Raw genomic sequence first — 27,059 nt, 5'->3', positions numbered from 1 at the left:
TCTTTTTGGTCGTACAACGTCCCAACTTAGTATAGATGTTCGCAACTTTGCCAAAACTTGTCGCACCGATCGCCGCTATCCCAGTGGAGCACCGAACACGTTCCGACGTCGACAACACGCTACAACTGCTCGCGAACCGCGCTATGCGACGAAGGGCCAGAGAGATGCGCGTCAGCCTTCAATACGAAAGCGACGAAGTAAGTGCTTTCACTGCTCTGCGTGTAATCCTGTGGTTGGCGTACGTGAGAGCAAAGTTTCCGGGGACCGAAACTGCACGGCGTCTTGTCACGTGATGCAGCTTTGAGCGTCGCTGTCTCTTTACCTCCTCGGCTTAAACCAGTCCGAAGAGACACGACATGGTCGTGTTTATTTTTTTTTTCTCCCGCGAGTGCGTACGTGCGTCATTAAGCCCTGCTTTTATGAGAGTTAAATAATCGCGGGCACTGTCATGCTATATTTTTTCGCATGACATTCATTCATTCATTCATTCATTCATTCATTCATTCATTCATTCATTCATTCATTCATTCATTCATTCATTCATTTTCACCCTGGTTAATAGCTATGGACAGGAAATTTGTTGCTGCCGAAAAAAAAATGACAGTGGTGAGTCCATTATCGCGTTCTTTGCCATATCGACAGTGTTCAAAGGTTCTTGTTCATTAGATCTGTAAAAGTTTGACTACAAAATTTGCAGGCCAAGTCACAATGTTCAGCGCCACTAGTGTTTAAAAGGTGGAGAGGTTAGTTCTGTGACGCTCAAAATAAGCTCACCCGTGACGGGAAACTTCTGAAGCGAAATATGAAAAAATATATATATGCGCGGCATTGTACATGCAGTGGGGGACAGGAATCCAGCAACGCTGGAATACATAAGTCTGAGAATGCCGGAAGGATGGAACGACTTTTTTTTTTTCTGTATCGCTAAAACTTTTCCCCAACTGTGCGAAACTACCATAAACAGCCCTGTCACGCTTCTTATTCCCAGCAATTGCTGTTCCCTGCTCAGAACGTTGAGCAAGTTCGCAAGCTGGCGGGGCACAGCAAACTCGGTAGCACCGGACGATGCCTGGAAGCGAGAAAATGGCGCCCCCGGGGGACGCGTCGAAAGTTATCTGTCCGTTTGCACACGCGGGTGCCCGGGCGCCACAAGAAACAGAGGAAAAAAAAAAGAAAGTCAATGCAAAGCGAGAAAGAAATATGGGAGGCTCGCTCGTTGAATACACTTGGGCGCCGCTCATCGCTGCGTTTAAGCACCCGGCTTGCTTGCGAAACAAGCTGACATGGAGAGAAAGTTAACGCCAAAGCAAGGCGACAAAAATGTATATATATATATAAAAGACTGGCTCGCAAATGAAGCGACAGAGACAGCAAGTGTCGCGTCGTTAACGCTCGTGCACAACTAAAGCCTAAAACCTGGTCCAACTTTATTGTTTCCGCTCAACGACACTGTCGTATTAAACCAGGGTTCGACTTTTGTTTTTAGTGTATTTGTTCTCGTATGAACAGAAGTTCGCTATTGCTATTAGCGCTAGTTGTTATTTACTGCGGCTGAGAAAACGAATACTGTTTAAAACAAGCACACGAGCCTTTTCCTTCTACTCGCGCATGCATAAAGCCAGTACGCCGCTGCCGACTTCATCTGCCGTGCGCGAAACGATTTCCAAAACAACTTGCGCGCATAAAAACTTAATCTAAGCTTAGCAGCTCAATAAGCCTAACGCAACAAGAAGCGTTCCACGTACATTCCAGAATGAGAAGTTTCTTCTCACAGTCAAGATCTGACCATGGCGTTGAATTCTGAGAGGTACCAGCACCGTCTCCAACGTGTCTTAAACAATGAGTGTGTGGTTGCAGTTTCTTTAAAAAATATTATGGCAGGGAAGGCTTTTTCCATGCGAAGACGCACGAAGCTTACATACTCAAAGACAGAATTGCACGTGTACAAGAACAAGCCTCGGAGGAAAGCAAATTTGTTCGTTTTTCAGAAGGCAAGAGAAGTAAGCTGAAATTGCTTGATTAGCCGTAAAGGAGATCACACGTCTAAAACATTGCCATCGCTGCTGCTTCCCTTCGGACTTAATTCGCGGCAATAGTCAACGCTGCTGAGGGCATTAGATTGAGAGAGACATTACTTGCGTTTGAGATAACCCCTCAAGTGAGCCGTGTTCATCAACACACTCATGACACGCATACGACACGCACCCGTGTTCTGCAGCAAGCTGCGCTGCAGATTTTACTCAGAGCAGCTAAACACCGGTCCAAATGCATCAAAAAGAGGGCAGAGAAGGAAAACGATGCCTCAAGTGCCGTAGGCACGCCGATTCCGGAGAAGCAAATCGAAGCTACAAAAAGGGAAAGAAGGAGGTGCACAAGTATCACGCACAGAAAGAGTCGGGGCCGAAAAAAATGGTGGTTTTTACATTCTCGGAGAGAGACACTAGTGGTACTCACTGCTCCCGCTCTGGCGCCGGCATTGTTCGACCCCGCCGAGCAGTCCAGACGAGTGGGGAGTGCTTGTGCCATGCGCGGCGTTGGGTCCGCCTGGATCGTGTAATGAGTGTTCGTGTGCTGAGTGCACGCGCGTGTATTACGCTTCGTACCTCCTTTCGGAGGATTCTTCCCAGATGCTTTGAACAGCTGCGGCTTTTCTGGGGTCGGGAACTGCTCACGATGGCGGTAGGAAGGTTTGAAAAGGGGGTCGTTGTGAGCTACCCTCTCCTTCGCCACCTCACTGCTATAGCAGAACAGTGCACCAACTATCTCAGCTATCCACTCTATTCACACGGTGTATTTGTTTGTGCATTCTTCACAAAATTCCCGAGACACCTTAATTAGGAAAATATCAAAAACAAAGGACAAATTAGCGCCTCTTAACTGAACCCCACAGTAGTCTCTTTTTATTTATATTGCAACTTCCGGTGTACATTTGGCGGATAATACAGTTTTAAATGTTGTAATTTTACGCCGTGGGAACTATCTATCGATGTGGAATACACAGCAGCTTTTTCTAAATCGCTTTCTATGACAGCTATGCGCCGCACAAGCCACACAGTTATACTTGCAGTGTGTTTGCGTTCCTTAGCATTGCGGTGGACCACAGGCTCTGCGCGGGATTACTGGCCGTAGCAGCACTCTCTATTCAAAGAATATGACGCTTCTTCTCACTGCAACCCACATTACAAATAAACGCATGGCTGATCACCGGCGCCTTACTTTATAAGACGTGCTCGTGGCAAGGCTGGCGTCCCAAGAGGCCAATGAAATGCACTGCTGTGTGCTTCCCTGCTCATTAAAGAAGACTGTGAAGTCAGTGCTACAGACATCTGATGCACAAGCAAAGATTGGTGTCTAAAAAGGAACACAATACCCATTTTTATTGACTCAGAACTGACAGACCTTGTTTTCTCCATCAGACTAGATAATGCTGATCATGACAGGTTGTGAGACTGCGCAATATATATATAGCAAATGGTAATAAAAACGTACACTTGTCATATAAAACAGGGAGAAAAAAACATCGACATTTCAAGGCCATTACGGATCCTGAACTGCACACTTTTTCCCCGCGGTCTATTCGCAGAGCGCAGAAAACGCAGCAATAAACCATTAATTATTACCAAGAATTCATCCTTGTGGGCTATACAGAAAGCATGGAAATCATGGTACATTTCGGCCTTGCATTCCTGCCGCGGTTGATAAGGGCAAATGATCTCCTGCGCTATTCTTTGCCTGTAAAGCGTGCTTACCCGCATAAATTTGGTGTGTTTGAAGAAAGCGACTTTCAAAATAAAGCGCAAAGGACAAAGCCCACGTACTACGACACAACTAAATGGACGCAAAAGTGAGGCTGGAAAATAAATGCGCAGAATACAGCCGAGGTGCGTAAATGGCGCACATAAAAAAATCAGATGAAATGTGACTATTGAGGAAACAAATCTTCAGCAAAACAAGGACAAGCTCAGAATAATAGACGTCAACGAAAATTGTATTTCTCAACAAAATTTTCGACATCATGTCAAACAGATGAGCCCAATTAAGAAGGCGCTCTGAACTTTATAAGAACATGCTAAATAACGTGCTGAAAATCAAAAGGCTATAAAACACCTGAAAAAAGTTTCTAGTTGCGCTATTAGGGAGCAAGTTTGCTTTCTTTAGCATGGAGATAAAGAAAGAATTCTTTGGTGCAGTAACAACACCAAATACTCAAAGTATTGTAACTCCGCGCAACCTTCGAAACACAAGATACTATTTTTCTTTTTTCTTGTTTTACTCAACGCTTTTACAAACGGCCGGCGGTGGGCGAGACATGACTGACTTAGGCAATGCAACTGGCAGCTGACTCATAATTGCAATCGAAAACTTATAATTAGGGTGGTACAAAACAATCGAAATGAAAAAAAAAATTATTTTCACTGTGAGCCCGATCTGCGCTGAAAAAATCGCACTGCGCAAATGGTTGACGTCTTAAGGTTCTCGATTATTAACCACAGCTGGTGGCTAAGGAAGGTCTGAACACCTTCATAGTTCGAGGTGTCGTCTAGAGTTTGGCCCGTGAAAGACGATTAATGTCATGGAGCACAGATGCGCAGGCACTGAGTGGCACGGTGAGTGAAAGACCTAGTTCAGCGCTAATGGAACTTCGGAGGGGCGGGAGGCTGTATAGGAGCCCGGTAAACAGCATCGCAATTAGCGAAAAGTCCTTCGAAACTAATTAGGCTTCCCAATGGTGGAGAGACCTCTGCTTCCTTCAGAAATGATGCCTAGAAATAAACTAAGTAAATAAACGGTAGTTTCATGATGAAGTTCCGTGCTTGCGCAGGGATGATGACCAAGAGCTGCTGAGGACATTGTCATTTCAAAACGCTTTCTGCTCAAGACTGAAGGCCCCGAAAATGACGATGATTATCTGGAACGACTATTTAGGACGTAGCTCAACACTCTCAGGGACGGTGATGACTATGTAGCGAAGTGTTACCATTTCGTTACCTTTTGTATCGTATCCTTAAGTTAGGTTCGGTCAAGCAAGGTTAGGTCTGCTCATATTGGATCAGATCGCTATAATCATCATCGACCTGATTGAGTCCTGTGCACAAAAAAAAAAATCTACTCCTATTGACCTCCAATGAGCCACACCATACGCCAGTCGCGGTAGATATATCCTAGTAAATTTCTTGATCTCATTCCCTTGCCTAAACCTCTGCCGCCCGCTTTCTTCAGTTAGAGAAATCGGCCTTAAAGCAGTGCAGGCGGCCTGCGAAATATTGCAGACTATTCAATATTTTATTGCTCATAAGAGACCACACGTATATGCGTGCTATACAGGCTGTTTATGACGGGAATAAATCACAGTAATAAAAATTGTGCAAGGAAAAACGCAAATCGTGAATTTTTGCGATTGCCACATAGTAGTTGACCCACTGCACGTGGTAAGAACGCAGTAAACTGTGTTTTCAAATGATGTTCGCAGTTTTACATATACCGTGTGCCTCGTCTAATATCATTTTTGTTGCTACTGTTGTTCCTTTCCCAGCGCTTCCGGCGTCGGTGCAGACTCCCCCATCTTCACGTTTGGACACCGACCGCCACACGCCTGCAGGTAAGTGCATTTGATTGCGTTAAATCAAAGCACGATGAACATGTAAAATTTTGAGCTCTCATTTAGCCTGCTTTTGGGAATTAAGAATATTTTTCGTTGTTATGTTCTCTTATCCCAATCTAAGATCCTGCAACTAAAATGCTTCAAAGGATGGGCACTGGAAAGCGCGTTTGGGGAAGGGCTGTGACTCTCAAGCCTGCTAATGGAGTCTCCTGACTATTTAAAGGCGTATTGGGAGTGCGGTGCAGCATTGGACTTCAATTTCGAGCGAAGATTTCGCTTCCTTCGTAACTTCCTTCACTGTTCGTACGTTTGTAAATTTGAGTGGTGGGTTGTAAAATTTAGTAAATAAATAAGATTCTTGTGCCAAAATTGCCTCTGACCAATGCACAAACAAGAGGACCCCATAAAGGCCCTCTACCGGAAATTGCTCACCGACTTAAATTAAGCAGCGTCCTCAGATTGTACGAATCATCTCGTCTTCCAACCTGGCTCGTTCGTGCCCGCGTCGTCTGCGACAACTGCCTCAAGCAGCCCATGCGCACAGCGCCCCTAAATCTTCGCCGACGAGTGGAGCGCAAACGAACACGGTCCTCGGAGCATGGAAATGACGTTGTCGCCCTTCCATCAACACTCAGAGGCGGCAGCGGGGAGGGGAGGGGGGGGGGGGGGACAAGGCTTCGGCGCGAATCAAGCGCTGCTGCATCTTCCCAGTCCCGTCCACCCTTCATCCCAACCCTCTGATGTGCGATGCGCAGCAGAATAGTGCCACCGCTCTAATGAGGGGAGAGCGGCGCGCACGACCACTGGGCAAACATGCAGCGTCCCCTTCGATAACAAAACGCCCCCGCTTCCTGGGGTGTATAACGCGGGACACACGCTGAACAGGCTGTGTTTACCTCGGAATGAACGCGCGAATATAAACACTATATAGCAGACGAGTGTGCGCGGCACTTGAGTGCACCGAAAGCTTCGCAGGGATGCAGAGGGCGCGGGGAAGCCGCGGAAATGGAAATGCCAACGGAGACGCATCGACAATCGCATGGTTCAATCAGCTTAAAATGCTATGCGTTTGCTTTTGTGCTTAAATGAACGGGTAACATGAGCAATCGTCAGCATCGCCATTATTTTTACAATATTCGTTTCGTCTTTATCGTGTCAAGCCGTCTTGAGCCCATTCTTTACCGTCATCATCTGAATGGCGCTTACTGCGTTGTGTCGATGTATTCCAACTGTCCCTACTTATTGATTCCCGATGTCAACGCCCACAGAGCCCTTGTAAGGGTATGGTGATCGCAAGACGAATAACGCGAAACGAAAAAGTAGCTAGGTACACAAGTGCCTTTCTGTTCAATTTTATTGTTCGCCGCTAGCCGCAGCCTGACCGAAAAAAGCATCACTAGCTCACCACCTAGTACTTATGAATGTTTCAATACCTCTTCTTCACTTACAGAAATCGTCCTTACAAGAGTGCAAGCAGACTGCTCAATATTTAATCGGTCATAACCGAGAGAGAATTCTCTCTCCTTGCTGTCCACTATTACGTCTGACGCATCCTGTCCAAATTCACTTCTCTGAATTTTAATTTGCTTATTTCCATGTGCCGTGGGTGAATGAGATTAAGAAGCTTGCGGGGAAAGGGTGGCCGCAGCTGGCACAGGACAGGGTTAATTGGAGAAATGCGGAAAAGCCTTTGCCCTGCAGGGGGGTAGTCGGGCTGATGATGGTAGTCATTATGCTAAAGATGATTTCCATGTGTCGTACGTGAGGAGATGAGAGAAAAAGCTGCTTTTACGCAGCTTGACTCGCTCCCATCCCCTGTTACTTTAAAACCGCGGCATCAGCGCATTATGTACAGGAAGGCAACTAGTATCAAGAATTGACACCTCTACCACTACGATTAAATAAAAACTTGAGAGCCACAATCATCCAGAGACGCATTCAGTAGCGCATGCATAAAACACTTTATCAAGAGAGCACGAATAATTGGATCATAGGTATAGTCACTATGTTTAGGCTTGCCAGTATTCTTACAAATGTGGAGAAAAAGAATAGCATTACAAAACCAACTGCTTAATTTCTCAATTCCACCTTTTCTGAAAAAAGTCTGCCGTTTAGGAACATTTGTACGCAACATTTCCGCACCACAATTAGTCCCTAGAGCCGGTAAAAATTAGAATTTCAGATACCGCGTTTGATAATGCAAACTATCTGCACTTGAATATGTGAGGTGTTATATTAAGTTATTTATTCTTTTTGTTGGCTCCTGAATGTTTTACACCTTCGTTGGAACCAAGAAGAGATAGCTAGTTGAGTTAACCGAGATAAAAAAGAATGCTGAAACCTCTTTCCGGACGTTGCACTGGAGGGCAGTTATTACGTCACACGCCACGATGGGCTGTCTATTTTGCATGCCCTAAAAGCATTATAAATGATCAGGATGGAGAGGGCCTCTGAGAGCAATAAATATTAGTCAGCAGGATGCGTTTCTGGGCGAATTAACTCATACAGATTACATATACACGAGGGTTGCGCAACACAGACGTGCACAAGAGAGAATAAAACGGAACGGGCAAATACTCACGATTGACGTTTATTGGAGGCGTACTACTCTGTCAGCGCCGGTCCAGAATAGTCTTGGGTAGCGAACAGAAATGCAGATAGGAAAGAATTCACATCGGCGGGATTTCGAAGAAACATGCTTAAATATTGTAAATCCTGATCGACGTGTCGCTAACGCAGCCTGCGCCTTTCTTCCTGATGTAATGAGTTTCGAGAAGTGCGCGTACTTTCTGGTTTTGCCTCTGCTCAGAGCCTTAACATCCCTTAAGAGAGGCTTGCATCTGTGTGGCAAGCAATACGCCTGCAGGTTAGTCTGCGCCTGGCTGTCAAATGAGAATTCATGCTCGCGAATGCGTATATTGATTCAGCGACCCGTTTGTCCTTCGTGAGCCTTGCGAAGTATCAAAAGAATCTGATAAACCCCACCAGCTTGGCACCCTACATTAAGGTTCTTCTATTGCACGCCGCAGCCGTGTTTCGCTTTGGTGCTTTTTTTTTTTTTGTTTGGTGCTTGCGCATAAGCTGCCCAGCTTACTAGGCACCGAGCATACCAGCTTCAATTTGTAGGTTTCGATTCAAGCTGGTTTTCCAGATGAGTTTGGGCTGGCAGTTGCCGAATTAACGGTAAAGAACTAAGAAACTAAGTACTGAAAAAGCGACGAAAACCATCCGACCACGAATCATTCCTTATGTTCCCAGCACCACACACACAATCTGAAAGGAGTTGCAAACAAGCACCATATTCCGCTGGCATTTCCGGCGCCTTCAAAGCTGGGTCGCTTATGCGCCCGCATTGTGGCATGGTGTTAGCAGGCCACACTGATGCTGTAGTATCACACGTTTCGACATAAATATGAGGGCGATGATATCAGTTTTAACACCCAGCTGGGCTATGGCAAGCACTCCACTTCGCGCCATTTCCTACGTCGCCGTCTGCTGTCTCTTAATATTGCCCCAGGGCTTCCAGTACCCGTACCGATTAACGCTTGTTAAAATTTTGCTGCGATGTTAATGCGATTAAACCTAAAGTCTGAACATTTGGCCCTCTGAATATTTCACTTTAGAAATCATGATTAAACTCCTCGCAAATAGCTAGAATCGCGTATGCTCCTCCTCTTTTATCGCATCCAGTGCTTAGACGTGTATAACCGTGCACCTCACACGAAATAGACAACGCGGAGACAAGCTTCGTACCCAGGCGCGCGATGACGCTGTCTTGCGCCTCTCAACCGCGCATTCGGGGAGAAAAACAAAGGAAATGGAACACGAAATGCCGGCGGCGCTAGCTTTACACTCGGATCATTAAAAGTCCTGCTCCGGCGGCCGCCACGAAGGGTGCCTCACTTTGCAATCGACCCCTGGCGAGCTATTTTTTCGACCGTCCTCTCGTTGACTCCCTGCGCGCCTCCGCGACAAGCCAGTGTAGACTTTGTTCTAGGCTGTCGATCGCTTGCTTGTGCATTGTTTTCCGGAGTTCAGCGTCCTCAGCAGCAACGCTCTCTGGCGACAAGCCTCGTGCAGATGAGACAATGACAAACTCCGGGCAGCCGCAAGTGCACCCAGCACTGGCCCCGGTCTAGAGGAACCTGGAACCTCGGAGAAGTACATACACAAGCGCGGCGGCAACAAAGAGCGCGGCTTGCGCCGTTCAAACAAAGGGCCTCTGGTTCCGAGTCCTCATTTCCGGTTCCGCTCGAAGCGTCCGACCGGCGGCGCCGATAACAAGCTGCACCCAGCCTTATTTTTCGGTGCTTTGCGAGAACCTCGCGCACAAGCACGTTTCCTTTCCCTCACGCTCTCATTTAGCTCACTTTTCAGTTCTTTTCGACCTTTTTCCTACCTTTCTGTTCATTTTCGACCCCTCGCTATCGCTTCTCATGTGTTGTTGGTACACAAGCCACTGAGGCCTGCGTTAAAAGCTGACGCTGCAGCCTTTGGATTCAACACGCTTGGGTTTCCTTTGCTTCGGAGTTCGTTTCTATACCTATTGTTTCCTCAAGGAAACAATGCGTTGTCCTGTGTGTTCCATCTTCTCTTGTAATTTTTTAAATCGTTGCCAAATTCCCGGACTGCACGGTACATTTGTCCTTCGAAATTCTATCGTCGGCGCCATATTCGCTGACCCTCTGCTCGTCTTTTTTCCCCCTTGACACGGTTTTCTCCTTTTTCTATTAATCGGTTTGCAGCGGCGCCGGAAAATTTTCGAGAGACGATGTCGAACTACATTGAAGAACAAACAATGATAAAAAAGAGGCGAGTATAGTCCTCCGCGTCGCCCTTTGCCCTCTTACATGTCTCGCCTCAACGTCACATATCGTTCGTCCCTCGCCCTTTTCTTTATCCCTTTCCCATCATCTCCAGCTTTTGTTCAAGCGTCTAATGAAAAATAACGGCGTAAATCTAAGCGAATGACAAGAGCAACGGGGCGGACTCATAGGAAGATAAATAAATGAAAGGGAGAGAAAATTTCTCGCAGCCTTGAACGGAACGCGCCGGGTGCCCTCGCCGCGTTTCGCAAACAAAAGGCGCAGGGCCGCGCTCAGCACTCACGCGGTGTTCGCCGGGCTGATTAATGCTTCCTAATTACGCCCGTGTTGCGAGTGCAAATGCAAAGGAGCTGCGAGCGGCGGCGACGGCGGCAACGCCGTATTTGCTTTGCTTTCCTCGCGCGCCGTTGTCATTCTGCGCCGTCTAAACCCTCCCGCTTTCCCTAAACTCACTCCCTTTTCTCCACTCAATCCCCATCTTCCCATCGTCTCCGCCTTTCGTTCCCTTTTTGTTTCCTTTGTCGCCCTTGTTTTCCCTAGCGCGTTCATTAGGTTCACTGAAACACGAGTTTTCTCTTTTAAACTCCATGCAGCGCTTTTCTTTATGTCGTCTCATAGCGTTTACGTGTCTGCTTTGAGGTTGCAAACTGCTCCTTCTGCGACCACATTCTCTCGTTTCCTGCTACGCCCCCCCCCCCTCCTCCCCCTCTTTCTTTCTCTGCCTTCATCCTCTGATACACGCACTATGTACCTCTCTTTCCCCCGCGCGACTGGGTAGAATTGGCGCTGTCTGAGCTGGCTTGATTATTCCGGGACCCTAATCTGCATAATATAACATGGTGTCTCTCCTCAAACTCACCCCGCGTTAAGCGGCGATCCTCTTCCCGTGGCTGGAAAGTTTGGTTGTTTGATTCAAGGATGACTTTTTGCTTCGCGAAAGAAGTCACATCCCCATTAATTGGCGTTTCGGATCACCATTGGAGGCTGTCGAATAAATTAGGACGGCTACAGCACGTTGGTGGCGATACAGCGGAGGAAGACGAAAAAAAAAACAGCTTGCCGATATACAAGGGAGAGCCACTAAGGTTTGTCAGAATCTAAGCGTCGTCTGAAACGATCGCTGTCTAACCGTTAAAGAGCAAACAGCAATATAAAAAGCGCTCGTGTTTTTACCCCAGTTTTATTCATATTTATTTATTTACTGGGTTATGTCCAAACCTAGCTAATGAAAAACTGACGTAATGAGAACGTGAATCGATAAAACTTGTATATCTAGTGCTGCATGCAAATTGGCATTCTTCTGCACGCTATCTAGGAGCATTGTGATGTTTATAATTCGGCATTTGCAGGTTCTCGCAAATCGCGGAAATGAATCCTTAGTATTGCATCGATTTTCTTGGCCAAACAAGAACGAATCAAGAAGGTGTTGGTGTGTATTGTAGAGACAAAAGAAAAAAATCAAACAGAACAACGAAAATCACCATTTCTGGCTTGCGATGGTGTTCTGAAGTAAAGAAGTCGAAGGAATTCGTTAAAACGTTTTTGCGGGCTAGTTGGTCTAGATGCGTGTTGTAGGGGAATTGCGCGGGAACATAATTTCTCTTTATAGCCACACATGTTAAGGATGACACCTGTGCTCAGCGCTCGTGTTGGGTCTTTAACTATGTCACTAAAAAGAAATTTAGAAGAAAACTACATGTTCTCGCGCTGTTCCTGTCCATCGTGTATTGTTGAAATTGTAACAAATTTTTCTGGCTTGTAAACGGTGACAAAGTAGTCGGCTTAGCTGCCAGGTGCGTCATTAAGCGATTGGTCACTTTTTGCAAGGAATAATTTATAAAAACCTTCCTTCCTTCTTTGATATCGTACAGTAATGCTTTCTCAGAATTGCTTCAGTTTGGGGCGACTGAAGTGTGACTTCTACAAATATTGATCTCAAATGCCTGTAGGTCTTGATTTTTTTTTACGGGGTTTAATGCCCCAGAGCAAATCAGGCTATGAGGAACTCCATTGTGAAGGGCTCCAGAAATTTCGACCACCTGTGGTTCTTCAACGTGCACTGACATCGCACAGAACACGGGCCTCTAGAATTTCGCCTCCATCGAAATTCGGCTGCCGCGGCCTGGATCGAACCCGCGTCTTTCGGGGCAGCAGCCGAGCACCATAACCGCTGAGCCACCGCGGTGGCGTTCCTGTAGGTCTTAGTTCTGGTTCAAATACATGATAACCATCTACATTAGGACCATTTTCATTTATGTAATACATTAGAACCTTTAGAACCATAGAAATACATTTCGAGCCTACGACAATGGACTCAAAATCAGCGGATAGGATGCGCCTCCAATGCATGTCAGTTTCTGAACACTGCCGCTGTCTTCCAAAGCGGACATCATTAAAGGTGCCGATAGATAAACAAAGAGCTCGCCGCCTTCCTAAGGAAGACGAATAAACAGATATAAGAGCAGCAGTGGCAACGCTGACGTAACTCAAGAAAGCCTAGAGAGGCCGACGAGCAATTCTTCCGGAGGTCTCGGGTCCTCACAGCGGAAGTGCATAATTTATGATAAGATACAGTGCCTCTGTAAGAGAGATCTAATATCTCCCCACGTGCTGCGGCAAGGTAATTTAATACCTGGCTTCCTACACCACGTCAGGCATGGCATATCGGCTACTATACTCATTCCGTGAACCAAACCCGCAGCGCCAAGACCGAGCTTGGGCTGACTTCAGCCGAGCGCGAGATAGGAGGCGGCATTCCGCTCACCCAAGCTCTCTGCACGTGCAGGGTTGATGTGTGTCAGAGACCACGAGGAAAAACCAATACAAGGAAGCAGTGTTGTTGCTGGCGCTCGGTTGTCTCTTGATGTCTTCACAATTGACAACTGACACAGTCGCCAAGTCATCGAGAGCGGAGCTGCTCAAAGATTACTTCAGCACCGCAGCCGTTGTCCAAGAAAGCCACTGAACACTGATGTTGAAAACATTGACCCTATGTGTGCCCAAAACTATCGTTCTAATGCGCGTTTAGGAAGAAGGCTAAGTATTATGAGGTACTGCGAGGTCATTCTTCCGGTCATTCTTCAAGTTAATATTTATTAACACTGCTTCTGTATAAAAAGTGCAACATTACGCGGTAAGAAATGATTGTATAGATGAAGATTCACTTTGTATTTTTGTATAATCGTCGAAACCTTTTTGCTTTCCAAGTGTCACGCCCCACCACTGTAACGGCCTCACGGCCAACAGTATTTTCAAATAAATAAATAAATATATATAATTCCGTGCCAGCCACTATACCAGTGGTTCATAGAGCTAGTCATCACTAAAGGTGGTGAATATTGGCGTCACCGTAATACCTTTATCGGCAGAATACTGACGCAACTGAGTTCAAAGCTGCCATTGAGCGGTACTGACAGCCGAACTCCCTGTTTGTTGTATTTTAAAACCTGCTTACCAGCCCAGTAAACCTAGCTTGGGCCTAAAATGTGTACTGAAGCAAACAAATGAAGAAATAAGTCCCACGTACGTCGTAGCTTAAGTCCCCCTTGTACCGGCTAGCGAAGAGGAATCCTCCTTGCAGTGATATGGCGCTGGCTTTCAGCACATTGACAGCACCCGACTAGCTACTACTATTCGTGCCGCAAACACTGGAATCATCTACTGGAATCCACTCTGTTATCCTAAAATACCACCGTCTTGCTTTCGCATTACACGCCTGGTCCATGCCCACTTCATCTTCTTGATCTCAGCTAGGATATATCATTTATTCGCGTTTGTTCACTGGCCCACCTGCTCTCTACCTGTCTCTTAACATTCCACCGCCGGCTAGCTGTTAAATAAAAGCTCTGCAAAAAGTGAAACAGTGCACAGAAGTTATCGTGCCTGCTTCTCGTTAATACACCTGTTATTCTGATCACTTAAGTTTTAAGTGAGCAGGCAGATAGCAGTTTTTTCAAACACTTCTCTGTGTTTTCGTGATGTTAGCTATGACCTGTGGCGGGACAGTTTCATTCTTTACAGACAAATATCTCTCTCGTTCTTTCCTTCTTTCTTCCTTTCTTTATCTCAATCCCTTTCTTTCCTTCTTTCCTTCTTTCTTTCTTTCTTTCTTTCTTTGTTTCTTTCTTTCTTTCTTTCTTTCTTTCTTTCTTTCTTCCTTTCTTTCTTTTTTTCTTTCTTTCTTTCTTTCTTTTTCTTTCTTTCATTCTTTCCTTCTTTCTTTCTATCTTTCTTTCATTCTTTCCTTCTTTCTTTGTCTCTTCCGTTCTTTCTTCCATTCTTTCGTTCTCTTTTTCTTTCTTTCTCTCTTTCTTTCTTTCTTTCCCTCTTTCTTTCTTTCTATATGTGATGTGAAACTGAGAATCGCTAATAAAGCTTTGATCAACGTTCATTAGAAGATTCGAATTTGTCATCATTAGGTTTTTTTCTCACTGTTTCTACTCACTTCCTTTCAGCACTAATTATTAATTCATGTTTATTTTTTCTCTCCCGAGGTTTCCAGCCTTCTCAGTCAGATTTGTCCTCAGCTTCTTTTCCTTCGCCCACCTAAAGAAGCCCGTGGCCAGCGACTTTGATGAGGCCCTCCCTTTCCCTTTCTCTCGTTACTTTTTTCTCCCCTGCTCCCCATCTTCACTTTGTTCCTCATCAGCCGACTCTCTGGGAAGGGAATAGTTTTTTTTCATGCTTCCTCTTCTTATTCCGTTTATTCAAAAAATAATAGAACCTCGTGCGTTTTTTTTTTCTCATTTCAGACGTTTTCCTCGTCCGAGGATAAAAACCGCGATGCTTTCAATTTTGATCAGGGAGGGAAAGAATAAAAGAAGAAAAGGCACGGAGCTGGCCAAGGCTAGAGCGGATTCCCATTATGCTCTCCAGACTGCGGCAACGATAAGGAACCAGCCGCCTGGTTCTTGGTTTCCCTCTTCCTCGCATTTACGAAACCATATACGCCGCCCTACTAAAACTGTGCTGCGTGGGCAAAAGCCAGGGGATGGTTTTGGCCAATCAGCGGCGAGATTCCCAAAGTTATCCGCAAATAATAAGAACTGAAGTTTGGCGGGCTCCCGTGAGATGTCAAGTCAGGAAATCGAACGCAATACGATAGTAAAATTAGCTAGCTATCCAGCCAGCAGCAACAGTTACGTCCCACGACACACTTTGGGAAGTTGACTCTGACTGGCGAACTTCAACTTCTCCTTTGGCAGTACTGCATGGTTCAGATCAGACGAAACGTAGGCGCCCGTGGTAATCTCCGATACCCGCTCCAATGCATGAATTGGTACACCCCCCCCCCCCCCCCCCCCGCGCTCTCCCTTAAATTACGACAGAGGAGTTTTTTGACTCCGATTAGTTTTGAAGGCGATAATTTCATTCACTCAAGTGCTCCCTTCCCTTTCTATTTTATCTTTATTTGTCCCTATTCTGAGAAACCCACGAAAGACAAGGTTGTCCAGTCTGAGACAATCTGTTTAACAAGTTGGGCGATGGGCGATTCTGCGCGCAAAGAACGGTAAATGTTTGAAGGGACGTGGCAGTATGGCAGGAGAACATTTGAATGTGTGACGAAAGTCAAGGGTCGTATATTGTGCCTCGCTGAATAAAGTCTGTGAAACTAATTTTTGACACGTAGCAGCTTCTGAAAAACTATCTAGAAATTATGAAAGGGAACGTGGTGCTGCTTGAAAAACAGAGCCGGGCAGTTGATGGTTAAGGAACGAGCTTTGTGCGCGTCATGTAGTTTGTTCTTCGATTTTTCTGTGTACATTCCTTGCAACAATGAGCGCACCGTTCCAGCCAACGTTGGTTCCAGCTATAACACATTAGAAGGCAAGGCTCACGGGGAAAAAAAATATTGTCTTGGATGATTGAAAACAAAGACAACAAACAAATAGCAGTTCAATTGAAGAAAAAAACACAGCCTGGACATATATTTGGGAGATATTGTTTTTTTTTATTGCTTTCTCGAAACCAAGCCAATTACCCCTGGCAGGTGCCTCTTTACTTCATCCCGATCTCGCAATAGCCTTAAGATAAAAGCTTTCAAATCAAATCGAAGACGTAAGGGAACCCTACGCTTAAGAGAATCACTCAGCGATTACATGGTAGGATTAACAAATACAGGTCCACTTCTCCAAAAAGCTGTAGTGTAGGTCTGAGCCGCTTTTATCAGGTCGTTACGATTTAATCTAATTCCGCTCGATTCGTTTCCTGACAGCGGTGCTCTGGTGCCGACAACCTTCGGAGTTTGTCTTTCGATTACCAGGGAACGGCGTTACAAGCCGGACAGACAACATAAACTGTACACGGCCGTGTTTGAGGAGTAAAAATAGAGGGGGCTATTGGGGGAGAGGGAATGAAAATACGCGGAAGGGCCGAGGCACTAAGTTCGATGTTAAGACAATAAGAAGTGAAATGTTGCGATGAACAAGACAGTTCCTCTTTTGAGAGAGAAAAAGAAGCAAGCGCACGCTTCAAAAGGCGGCGCTCGCACCGCGCGAGGCAAATTTAATCCCACAAAGAAAGGCCGGTAAGTAAACATTGATCGCCAGGGTAAACAAGTGCCGCTTCTTGTTCGAGCAACTGACAACCTTAAAGCCTCTTAAGAGCGGGGGAGTTCTTTTCAACGGTCCGCTTTCCGGAATTCGGCAGTAACAAATTATATATATATATATACACACACACGCACGCACGCACGCACGCACGCACGCACGCGCACGCACGCACGCACGCACGCACACGCACACGCGCACGCACACACACACACACACACACGCACACGCACGCACACGCACACGCACACGCACACGCACACGCACACGCACACACACACACACGCACACGCACACGCACACACACGCACACGCACACACATAAGGAAGCAGAAAGCAACGATCGGTTCACGTCCCTCAATACCGACGGGGAGACAATTCAGCCTTCTTGTCGAGACTTGCCAGCTCACGTTTCGTTTGCTAACAAACTTGGGGTCTCAAGATGTGTTCTTTGTCTATTTTACTTGCTTCTGGCCTGTTTCGTGCCATAATGCATTGCGTATTTCTGTAAAATAAGCCATGAGTCAATTTGGCTTCACTTTTTTATTTTTCTTTCTGCCTTGTATTAGTTCCGATATTTTAAATTTGGTAAGGATGATTTTTCTTTTTTTCTGTTATTATGGAATGAATGCTCAGCATGTTTTAAATTGTGGGGCTTACGAGCAAAAAATAAAGATAACAAAAACTAACGCATAATCTTCCTACCTTTCCAATGCTGAATGCGGCGATAAAAAAATTATCTGAAGCTTCCATGTTCAGAACAATTAGACTGAAATCGCAGAAAAAACAAACTAACTGAAGTAGCGTCTCGTGAAGCACGTTTCACATAGTTTGCGTCCAGAAAACATACACGCCAGAATGCGGAGATGTGAAATATGTATGCAAGCCACGCTTTTTAAGAAACGTTTTATATACCTGAGTAGAACTTCTATTATGAGTGCAACAAATGTTAAAGCAAACTTTGGTGTAAAGTAAAGTTCCCAGACAAGGTCGTCCAGGGCGAGTAAGAACAAAGACAATTATCAGTCACCGTTTTAGCAGCCAGACTTAAAGAGCACAGAGCACAGCCTATAATTTTCGATCGCTTTTTCTCTCGTTTCATCTCTTTCTTCGGGTCACTACTGTACATTCAAGGGGATGTCGCCTAACATCCCACCTAGAACGGCCCATGTAGCACATCGCCGTTCTGAAATGTTTACAATCGCGACACTGAGACTTCGAAAACGGGAAGCATAAACCTCACAAGCGACGACGAACGAACTTTCCTGTATTACAGTGCAGGGAGCAACAAACCACAAACATCAAACCAAGAACAAATGATGCAATACCAAACTATCCCAACAGAACACGACCAGAAAACCACTGGCTTGGAAAGCACAAACAAAACATTAAGGTTTTCCACCAGCGCAAGTAACTCTTTTGCCGACCCGCCTGGGCCGAACCACGCAACGATTGGTGGCACTTGTAAGCCGGATGCGCTGGACGCACCATTTAGATGTTTTTTTTTTCAGCAGCAAGCTTTTTGGGAAGCACTTAGGGGGCATCAATAACACTCGCTCGGGTCATCGAGTTACCCGGGCGACATGTTTCGCCAGCGCCGACGACGAGCGCCCGCTTCGCTGAGAACGCCGAGTGCATGGACGGGCACTACTACCTTATTCACAGCCGTAGAAACATCATCCGATATCGCCAGTTGCTCGGAGGAGGAGTTCGAGACTGAGTAATAATAAATAACGCTCCTTATCTGCAGCCAGAACTTTATAGGCAGACAGATATGCTCGGAAATCAGTGTGTGCTTTATTTAATGCCAGTGTGTCATTAAGCTTTCATTTCCTCTACTGCTCTGCTAACACCATAATACGGCAAAGCCACATAATTTCTTCTCGTCGTCTTTCGGTAGTTGCGTTACGTTGTGGGTTAATGCTGTAGCGAAATAGGGATAAGAACGAAGACGAGAGGAGGACAATACGCGCAAACTCTCACCTGATTTTCCTTTTTCATGGGGGAGAACGAAAGAAACATGACGTTACATAGATCAAGTCACAGAGGCCAGGACTTTTTTTTTCTGCCATGCATGGCCTCAAATAAGAAAATCTGTATTTCTGACAGCTGTAGTTAAGCAAGCGGATGCACTCCTCTGTCAGTGTTTCTGTCTTCCGAGCTATAATAACGTCACGTGTAAGTTGACTCCTACTTTTTCTTCTTCTTATGATTTACTGACAACAAAAATGCGACAACATGCATGCCTTGTAGTGCACGGCAAGGTGTCCTCTGTGCACAGTTTTATCGCTGTTATTGCGCTCGGGCATTGTCTTCATCTCATCTTCTTAGCTGATTTTTAAGCGCTAGGATTCATCATGGGACATCCACATCCAAAAAGAGCTGCCCTGCTTTTACAGTTTCTCTCCAATGACAAAACTATAAACTGCATGAGACGAAGTTTATTAGCACGTATATCGCTTTGTCGGACACGAATAAAACAATGAGAGTTTTTTTTTTTCCGTGTCGGTGCACGTTCCATGTTTGCTCTTGGTCAAAATGCCTGAAATACGAAAAGCAGATATTAGAGATTACCCCGACTTTCGCGTGGTGTCGAACCAGTACGATTATGCTGATAACGACGAGGTGTGGTCCGCAGTGAAGTCAGAGCCACGAATTCCTTTTCTGATATTTATTAGGTTTTCGTGTGCGCTTTATTAGGACCGCCGTTGTTCGATGTCCACCTCATTTCCTTCTGTCGACTGTTCTAAGCTGCGTTTACCACGTCGAATCTACTCGTTGTTGAGAGCATTTACGTCGTTCATAATTTTCTGCAAGCGCTTTCCCTACCTCTTATTTCTTCCCTCCGGGTGAAACTACTCTTCCCCCTTCCGACCAAGACAAACAGCTCAGAGAAGTAGCCATTCTTTTCAAAGCCTTCGTATGTCAGACCCAACCGAGGCCCATCTGACAAATCTGTCGCCTAAAAGCTAAATGCGCTGGCTTATACACTTCGAACTGCGCAGACCAAAATCCTCTCCACTCGTCTGTCTTTCCCGTTTCTTTTTTTTTTTATTTCCCAGCTCAAAAGAATCATTGGAGCGAAAGAAGAATCGATGGAAGCGTACTCCGCTGAAAGAGTGCGCCCCGTTAGCGCCTACTGGTGGTTCCCGACTGCCACCGCTTGGGCGCAGCAGCATCGCAGTCGCAGGTCGACCACTGGGCAGCTTTCAGCCTGATTAACGCAGAGGTCTGACCGACGCCTTCTCTTAGCGTCTGACTTCGCGAACATCTATCGGGCGTCAACCCGATTCGTGGCTACATGCCCGCTCCTGTGACCTTTGTCAATGTAGCGTCGTGTGGCAGTGTGCAGCTTGTGTCATATCTCGCCTCGGAGGTCCATCTGCGTTCGTTCTGGGCGCGGCATTATTATTTGTGCTTAGTTTCTCGCGCCTACCTTTTGCGCTGTTCAGTCGTCTTTTTTCTTGTGACTTGTTTCCGCTCCCTCCTGCGTTTCCTGTTGGTCATATTTCCCTCTGTTCTCTGTTTACTCTTCTGTAGGGGCTGCACACATACGGGGGCTTTAGTTTTGTTGAGTATTGAGCTAGCCGTGGCTGCAGACTTACTTTTCGCATTGCTTCCTAAATATTTTTGTTGATACAGCGACTCGGACTCTTTCATTTCTCTCTCTTTTATGATACAATTTTTTTCATTTGTGATGTAACTCACTCTTTCTCATTCTTCTTTCTTTATTTGAAATTATTCGTAAAGCCAGTTTCCGAGCCTCTAAAAAAGGCTAGGCCTGGAAGCGAATGAAAGATTTATTTTTCAAAAACCTATTAATCACTTTTAAGTGAATGTCAGTGCAAGCATGCGACCATGCGCGCGCGCTGTGCGGGGGGTCTTTTCTAATAGAAAAGTGCCAAAATATCTGCAGATGTCAGCAAAAACCAGTCTTCGCGGGCCTTTCATAACGAATATTGTTATCAAGAAGGCGAAAAAAAAAAGCGCTAGGAGCAGAAAGGTGGGCAGAAAGGGAGGGGGTTTCATTGGCGGCTAGATTCACGGGCGAGATCTACGCTCAAAGCCTGAGATATCTCCGCTTTGCAAAGCACACCCTCTTCTTCACGGGACGTTGAACAAGCTGGAGTCACTTGGCGTATATATCGACCCTTTTCTCAAAATCCACGCTTCGTTTCTATTTTCGCCTCTTACTTCTTTTACAATCGTGCTTTTGTGCTCCTGAATCTAGAATTTCTCCAGCCTTAAAAAAGGCAAACAGTAAAGCAAACGCTGACTTCAACATAGCACCGCGACATCTGCGACGCGTCTGTGCCATGATTGAAAGGTTGCTTACGAGGACGCGATTTGAACACATATTTTTCCAGCTCTTACGCAACAAACGGCGAGTGCTCGATGCGGGCCGGCTCAGGTACACTCGCCCCTTTTCATGATCCCTATTTGTATCTTCCTGCGTCCACCAGATAAAAACTGCAAGCGGAAAGGCACCTCAACCCAGCTTTATTTTTGTTCCTTACAGCGGTCTTATTTTGCCAGCCGGCATTGAAGGACCGCGCCGAGGGGTGATACAGACACGAAAGAGAAAAAAAGAGACGGCGGTCCATATCGCATCCCACGCCCACCGAGCAACCTGAAAGGCGGGCGGAATTCGATTTGATACCCCTAAAGGAGCGAAGCAGGAGAGGCCCAGACGGCCAACGAAGGAACGCGCGGTTCTAGAGAAAATGTTTATTCTCCTTATGACCCTCCAGAGCGCGATTCAATTCCTCCGCATAGAAGTGTATTTCGGATGCCGCCCTTTTAATGTCGCCCCGTCAGCGACCTGTCGCGCCAGGAGGAAAAAAAGGGGGGGTCAGCGTCTGCTTCCCATTAGCCGCACGCCTGTCGCGCTGATGTGCAATGCTGTGCCGACTTTCAACTATTTCGACGCTACGGAAGATGTTATGCTGTACTATACTGAAACGGAGGAGTGACCCGTACGAGCGTCGTTTTCAAGTTGAAACCGCATGAAACTTTCAAACACGGAGAACGTTTGACAGGCAACAACTTACAGCTTTGAACTATATATGTTGTCAGCCGCATAAGCAAGTATTTCTTAATGCTCCAATTCATATCAATAAGAAGCTCTTCCAAGTCTAAGTCCCGGCTATCATAGGCAAGAACTAGAAATGTCTGGGAGGAACGTTGGCCCCCTACGGAAAAGTTCGCTTCATATCAGGCACCGCTAAACAGAATCTTCGAGGCATCCTTTGGCGGTTATTGCACCAGTATTCGTCAGACGCCCTCCGTCAAATGGTAAGAACCTGAACTGTTATGGAAATCCTTCGAAGGTTCCTCTCACCCGCCTGACACCTTCAAAGGAGTACAACAGAAGTGAAGCCAACGTTACTCTCTTAAGAGATGCGAACGTTTTAAACAGACACTGGCATTTCGGAAAGCTTAAGTGGATTTCTACCATCGAAAAAAAAAAAGAAATTCTTTAATCCTGTGTTTGGAGCACGACAAGAGCAGCTGCTTATTATTTATTCCCAGGTTGCATCTTTCCTTTCATCGGTCAACTTTTTCCACCCCAATCAGCATGGCTTCCGTCAAGGCCACTCTTGTGAATCACAGCTTGCTCTTTTCCTTCATGATATTCACACCAACCTTGACCTTAATACACCCACTGACGCATTTTTTTTAGATTTCGAGAAAGCATTCGACAAAGTATCGCATCGTCACCTGCTACTCAAACTGTCATGCCTTAATTTAGACCCTTGTGTGCTCACCTGGATCAACAGTTTTCTAACCAATCGTCTCCAGTTTGTTGTCGCCAACTCCCATTCATCCGCTCTCTCCCATGTCTGGTCGGGTGTTCCTCAAGGTACTGTTTTAGGCCCCCTTCTTTTCCTAATTTATATTAATGACCTGCCAAATAACATGTCATCGAACATACGCCTGTTTGCCGACGATTGTGTGATTTACCGCTCCATAAATAACCAATCAGATGTTGCCGTCCTACAGAACGACCTCGTTAAAGTGCAAGAGTGGTGCGATAGCTGGCTCATGAAACTAAATGTCAATAAAACCTTTTTAGTCTCTTTTCACCGCCGACGTAACTACTCACCTCCCAACTACCTCCTTTACGGTTGTCCCATAACTCAAACGGACAATATTAAGTACCTAGGTGTCCATATCTCCAGTGACCTATCCTGGCACAGTCATGTTACTAATATAGCTAACTCAGCCAATCGCGTCCTTGGCTACTTACGGCGTAACTTATCCTTAGCACCCCCTTCCGTCAAACTAATTGCCTATATATCACTTGTCCGACCTAAACTAGAGTACGCCAGTTCTATATTCGATCCTCACCAAACCAACCTGTCGAATTTACTGGAATCTATTCAAAATCGCGCTTCGCGATTTATTCTTTCAGAGTACTCATATCGCGCTAGTGTAACTGGACTAAAATCTAGACTTGAACTTCGTACCCTAGCATCCCGTCGTCAACTAGCTCGCCTTTCTCTTTATCATACATTTTTTCACAGCTTGCCACCGAACAACGCACTCATCCGCCCAGCCCATCGTTTATCCCGTCACAGCCATCTCAGAGCAGTCTACCCCCAGCGCGCCCATACCACAACGTTCCAAAAATCATTTTTCCTCCGTACTGCCCTGGACTGGAACGACCTTCCCGGCCATATCGCTTCCCTTGAAGATCTTCAACAATTCAAGACTGCCATCGAAAATCATTTTTTTTGTCATAACTGCCGTACTCCACGCCCACCCCTCATGTAATACCCCTTAAATGGGGCCTTTGAGGACTTAATAAATGAAATGAAATGAAATGAAACCAATCAACATCACCATGTTTATCCTACAGCAATTCTAAGTATCATCTTTCCTGTGAATTTGTTTCATTGAGGGGAAGGAACTCACTTTATTAAAGAGAGATTATAAAAACGTTTATATAGACTCTCGTTGCGCATTTTCCCGGCCAAACATGTTCTATCGATCGTCGGATAGAAGTAAACAAAAGCTGCGCCGGACCTCTCTGGTATTTGACCGCCATTAATTTAGATTGATCAATCAAAGGACCACAAACTTAAAAAAAAAATGAAGCATTTTTGTTCACAGAAACAGTATTCCTCCATTTCTTCAACCAGTGCAGCGAATTAAAATGTTCCTAAATCTGTATATATAATGAGTGAATTTACTGTATTATTTAGCAGTGTATCAAAACAGGACATTCGCCAAAGAACTATGTGGCACCACTCAGAAACAGCAGAGGAAGGACAGTGATGAGGCGGGTAGCGGCCAACTTGGTGCTGTTCTTTTAAGTTGGAGTTGAGTGTATGTACGTTGTTATAACATTTGAAGGTTGTCGCTGTCGTTTTGTTCGAACAAAACAAATAGATTCTTTCCGGTATCATGATCACTTGCTTTAAAACAAATACTGAAGCTATTTACAGGAACCAAGCAGCTAATTAAGCCGATGTACTTTGTTGAGCCACCTTACGAAAATCAACTGCCTTAGAGCGCTTCAATCCGAGACGGTCTAACCTAAAACGGTCACCATTAATTAAGACTGCGCACACTCGTTCTCGTAACATTGTTGTACGTTCGCATCCGCACTTTTGAACCTATGCCTAGCGGCACACTCGACGAATCAAAAGGGGACTCAACGAACTCGCTAAACGCACCGCTCCCCGTGCAACAACAGTCGGGAGAGGAGGACAGCGCACGTGGACTCGTTCCCCTGCGGCGAGGACGACGAAGGCGACGCGCAAACGGAGGGAGCATTCCCTGCGCGGCGCCAGCTCTCCTGGGCGAAAGACAGCGCGCTGTCCTCTGCCGCGAACGTCGACTTTCGGTCCGGTAAGGGACGATTGGCTCAGCGGGGACGCTGTTAGCAGTAAATATAGCCGCGGCGACGACGACTGTGGATGGAGAATAGGGAAGGCGCGGGCCAGTCTCTGCTCCCGGTCAACTCCTCGCCATGTGCAACTGGGTGGGTCTCAGCGGGACCCACAGGAAATGAGGCAACCTTTTTTTCTCCTGCCTTTATTCCCGGAGTCGCCGGCGAGGGCCTTTACGGGCGACCTTACGCGGCCAGAAGACGAACCAAAGCGAGGAGAGCGGCGGGTGTAGAGATGAAAGGACGCGTTTGGTGCGTGAAAGCCGTAGGAGGAAAGTAAAACAGGAGAAGGGCGGCTGCGGGACGCAACCAGACACACGGAAGAACGGGGAAAGGATAAAAAGACCTGAAGTAAGCGGAGATCAAGGAAAAAGGGGAGCAAAATAACACGGAGGATCGAAAGCCGACCATGCGAAGAAGCCCTCGACGTCCCCCGAGTCCTCGGGACTTTAATGGAGAAGAGGGAGCCAGACTTGAAGAGCGAGGGAGAGAAAAAAAAGAAGGCGGGAGGTCTCCCGAAACTAAGAGCGTGGAGCATCTGGAGTAAAGGAGCTCGACCCGCTGCTTCGACGGAGGGGAACGTCAGGTTGAGCGGACGACCGGTAAGGGCCGAGCTGCCGACGCTTCGTTTTTCTCTCTCTTTATCTGGTGTCCGCTAGCCTCCGTGCCACTTTCTACCCTCCTCCTCCTCCCTTTTCCCGTTTTTTTTTTTTTATTCTGCGCTGCTCCTCTGCACCCTCCACCCGTCGGTCCGAATTTATTAGCTTCAGGCGCCACTGCCGCACGCGTGGAAGATCTGAGAACTCCGAGGAGAGAAGAAAAGAAGCAGGGCGCTCGCGAAAAGTCAGGCTAAAATGGAGCGGTAGCCAAGAGGTCAATGCCAAAGTGAAACCCAGTACAGGTAAACAGAAAGTTAAAAACATGGAAGTAATGTAGCAGGAAGGAAAGTTAAGCAATAGCAAGGGCTGCAAAGTTAGGCAAGAAACAAAAAAAAAAGCTGTCAAGTATGCAGGATGAGAGGGGCAGGAAGGAAAATGGGGGGGAGGAGGTAGGCACAGAGGAGTGACTTGGAGAGTCCAGTAGCACAGTGTTTAACGTCCCTCCAGAGCCCGTGAGGCCGTAGTGAATGGCATCGCATTACATTAAGCCACCTGGGATCCCCTAACGCGCATTGAAATCTGAGTGCGCGGGCCTTTTTTTGCATGTCAAGCCCACCAGAATAAGGCGGCAGCCTCGCCAGGGCTGAAGTGAAATTCTTGAGAGCTCTGCAACGGAACGCCTTGGCCACTACATCGGCTACTTCTGCTTTATGCGAAAGCAAAATCGGCGCATAGTATATCACCGAGAATTACCATTTTGGCATCCTTATAAGCCGGGAATCGGTGAGTATGAGTGTATAAAGACAGACACCCCGCCCCAGGGGAGCTGAAATGGCTCATTGGTATTCTGAGCAAGTAAGCTTAACCCGTACTGTTTCAAAAGCAAATCTTATAAATGTGCGCGCAGCGTCTGAATATCCGAGGCACCGCGGTATAGCGGCGGTTGAATGGGCGGACTGAATGCGATGTTTGGGTTTGGATTAGAGAAAGCGAAGTGAACGTTTTTTTCACGAACGTTTTGTAGGAATTGGCACAGTTGAAATGTCATGTCGGATGGGAACACGTTCTCTGATTTGCTTCTTTTGTTTCTACAATTCAAGTCTGTGAACCGGGAGGAGTGTTCGTTTTCAACGCTAGATCTTGATGTTTACATAATAATAAAGCACAGTACAAACGTGAGTTCAAGAATGCGTCTTAGTCGCATTGGCCAAAAGCCTTAAACGGAAATAAGTGTTTCTATAAAGTTTACCGCAACTGTTGCGGAAGTTTACTTTCGCAGTAACTGCGGTTATTGCTTTTGATGTCTACAGCAACCTTCTTCTCGCGAATTCAGTGTTTTGACATTATCTTTTCCTTTTCGCTTTCCGTAAACATGGACTTGTGTCTGTCAAATTTTAACGGACCTTTTTGGATGTGGAAACAGTACAAGTATCACAATGGAAAAATGCTGTCGAAATTGCGTGATGCGAGAATTATCGCATGATATGTCTGACCATCCGTAAATTTTTTTTAGAACTTGCTTTCTTAGCACAATACTATAGATCAGTCTCCAGGGGAAAAAAAAAAAGCTGGAGCTCAGCAGTGAAG

The 27,059-nt window shown here is 46.1% G+C and overlaps 1 protein-coding gene across 3 annotated transcripts in view; it reads left to right on the top strand.

Annotated features, from left to right (window-relative positions):
- The window catches only part of LOC149359142 (potassium voltage-gated channel protein Shaw-like), a 228,244-nt gene that overhangs the window by 59,493 nt on the left and 141,692 nt on the right, over positions 1-27,059 (top strand). For all 3 annotated transcript variants that reach the window (XM_089571387.1, XM_089571391.1, XM_089571385.1), the window contains exon 2: positions 5,534-5,599. The gene's annotated coding sequence lies outside the window, so the exon portion shown is untranslated. The remainder of the gene's footprint in view (positions 1-5,533; positions 5,600-27,059) is intronic.

The sequence above is a fragment of the Amblyomma mixtum genome, chromosome 2 (assembly GCF_055824585.1).
Source record: "Amblyomma mixtum isolate Tamu chromosome 2, ASM5582458v1, whole genome shotgun sequence".
Classification (NCBI taxonomy): Eukaryota; Metazoa; Arthropoda; class Arachnida; order Ixodida; family Ixodidae; genus Amblyomma; species Amblyomma mixtum.
The sequence above is the reverse complement of the archived record's forward strand: the minus strand, read 5'-3'. Positions and strand labels throughout refer to the sequence as shown.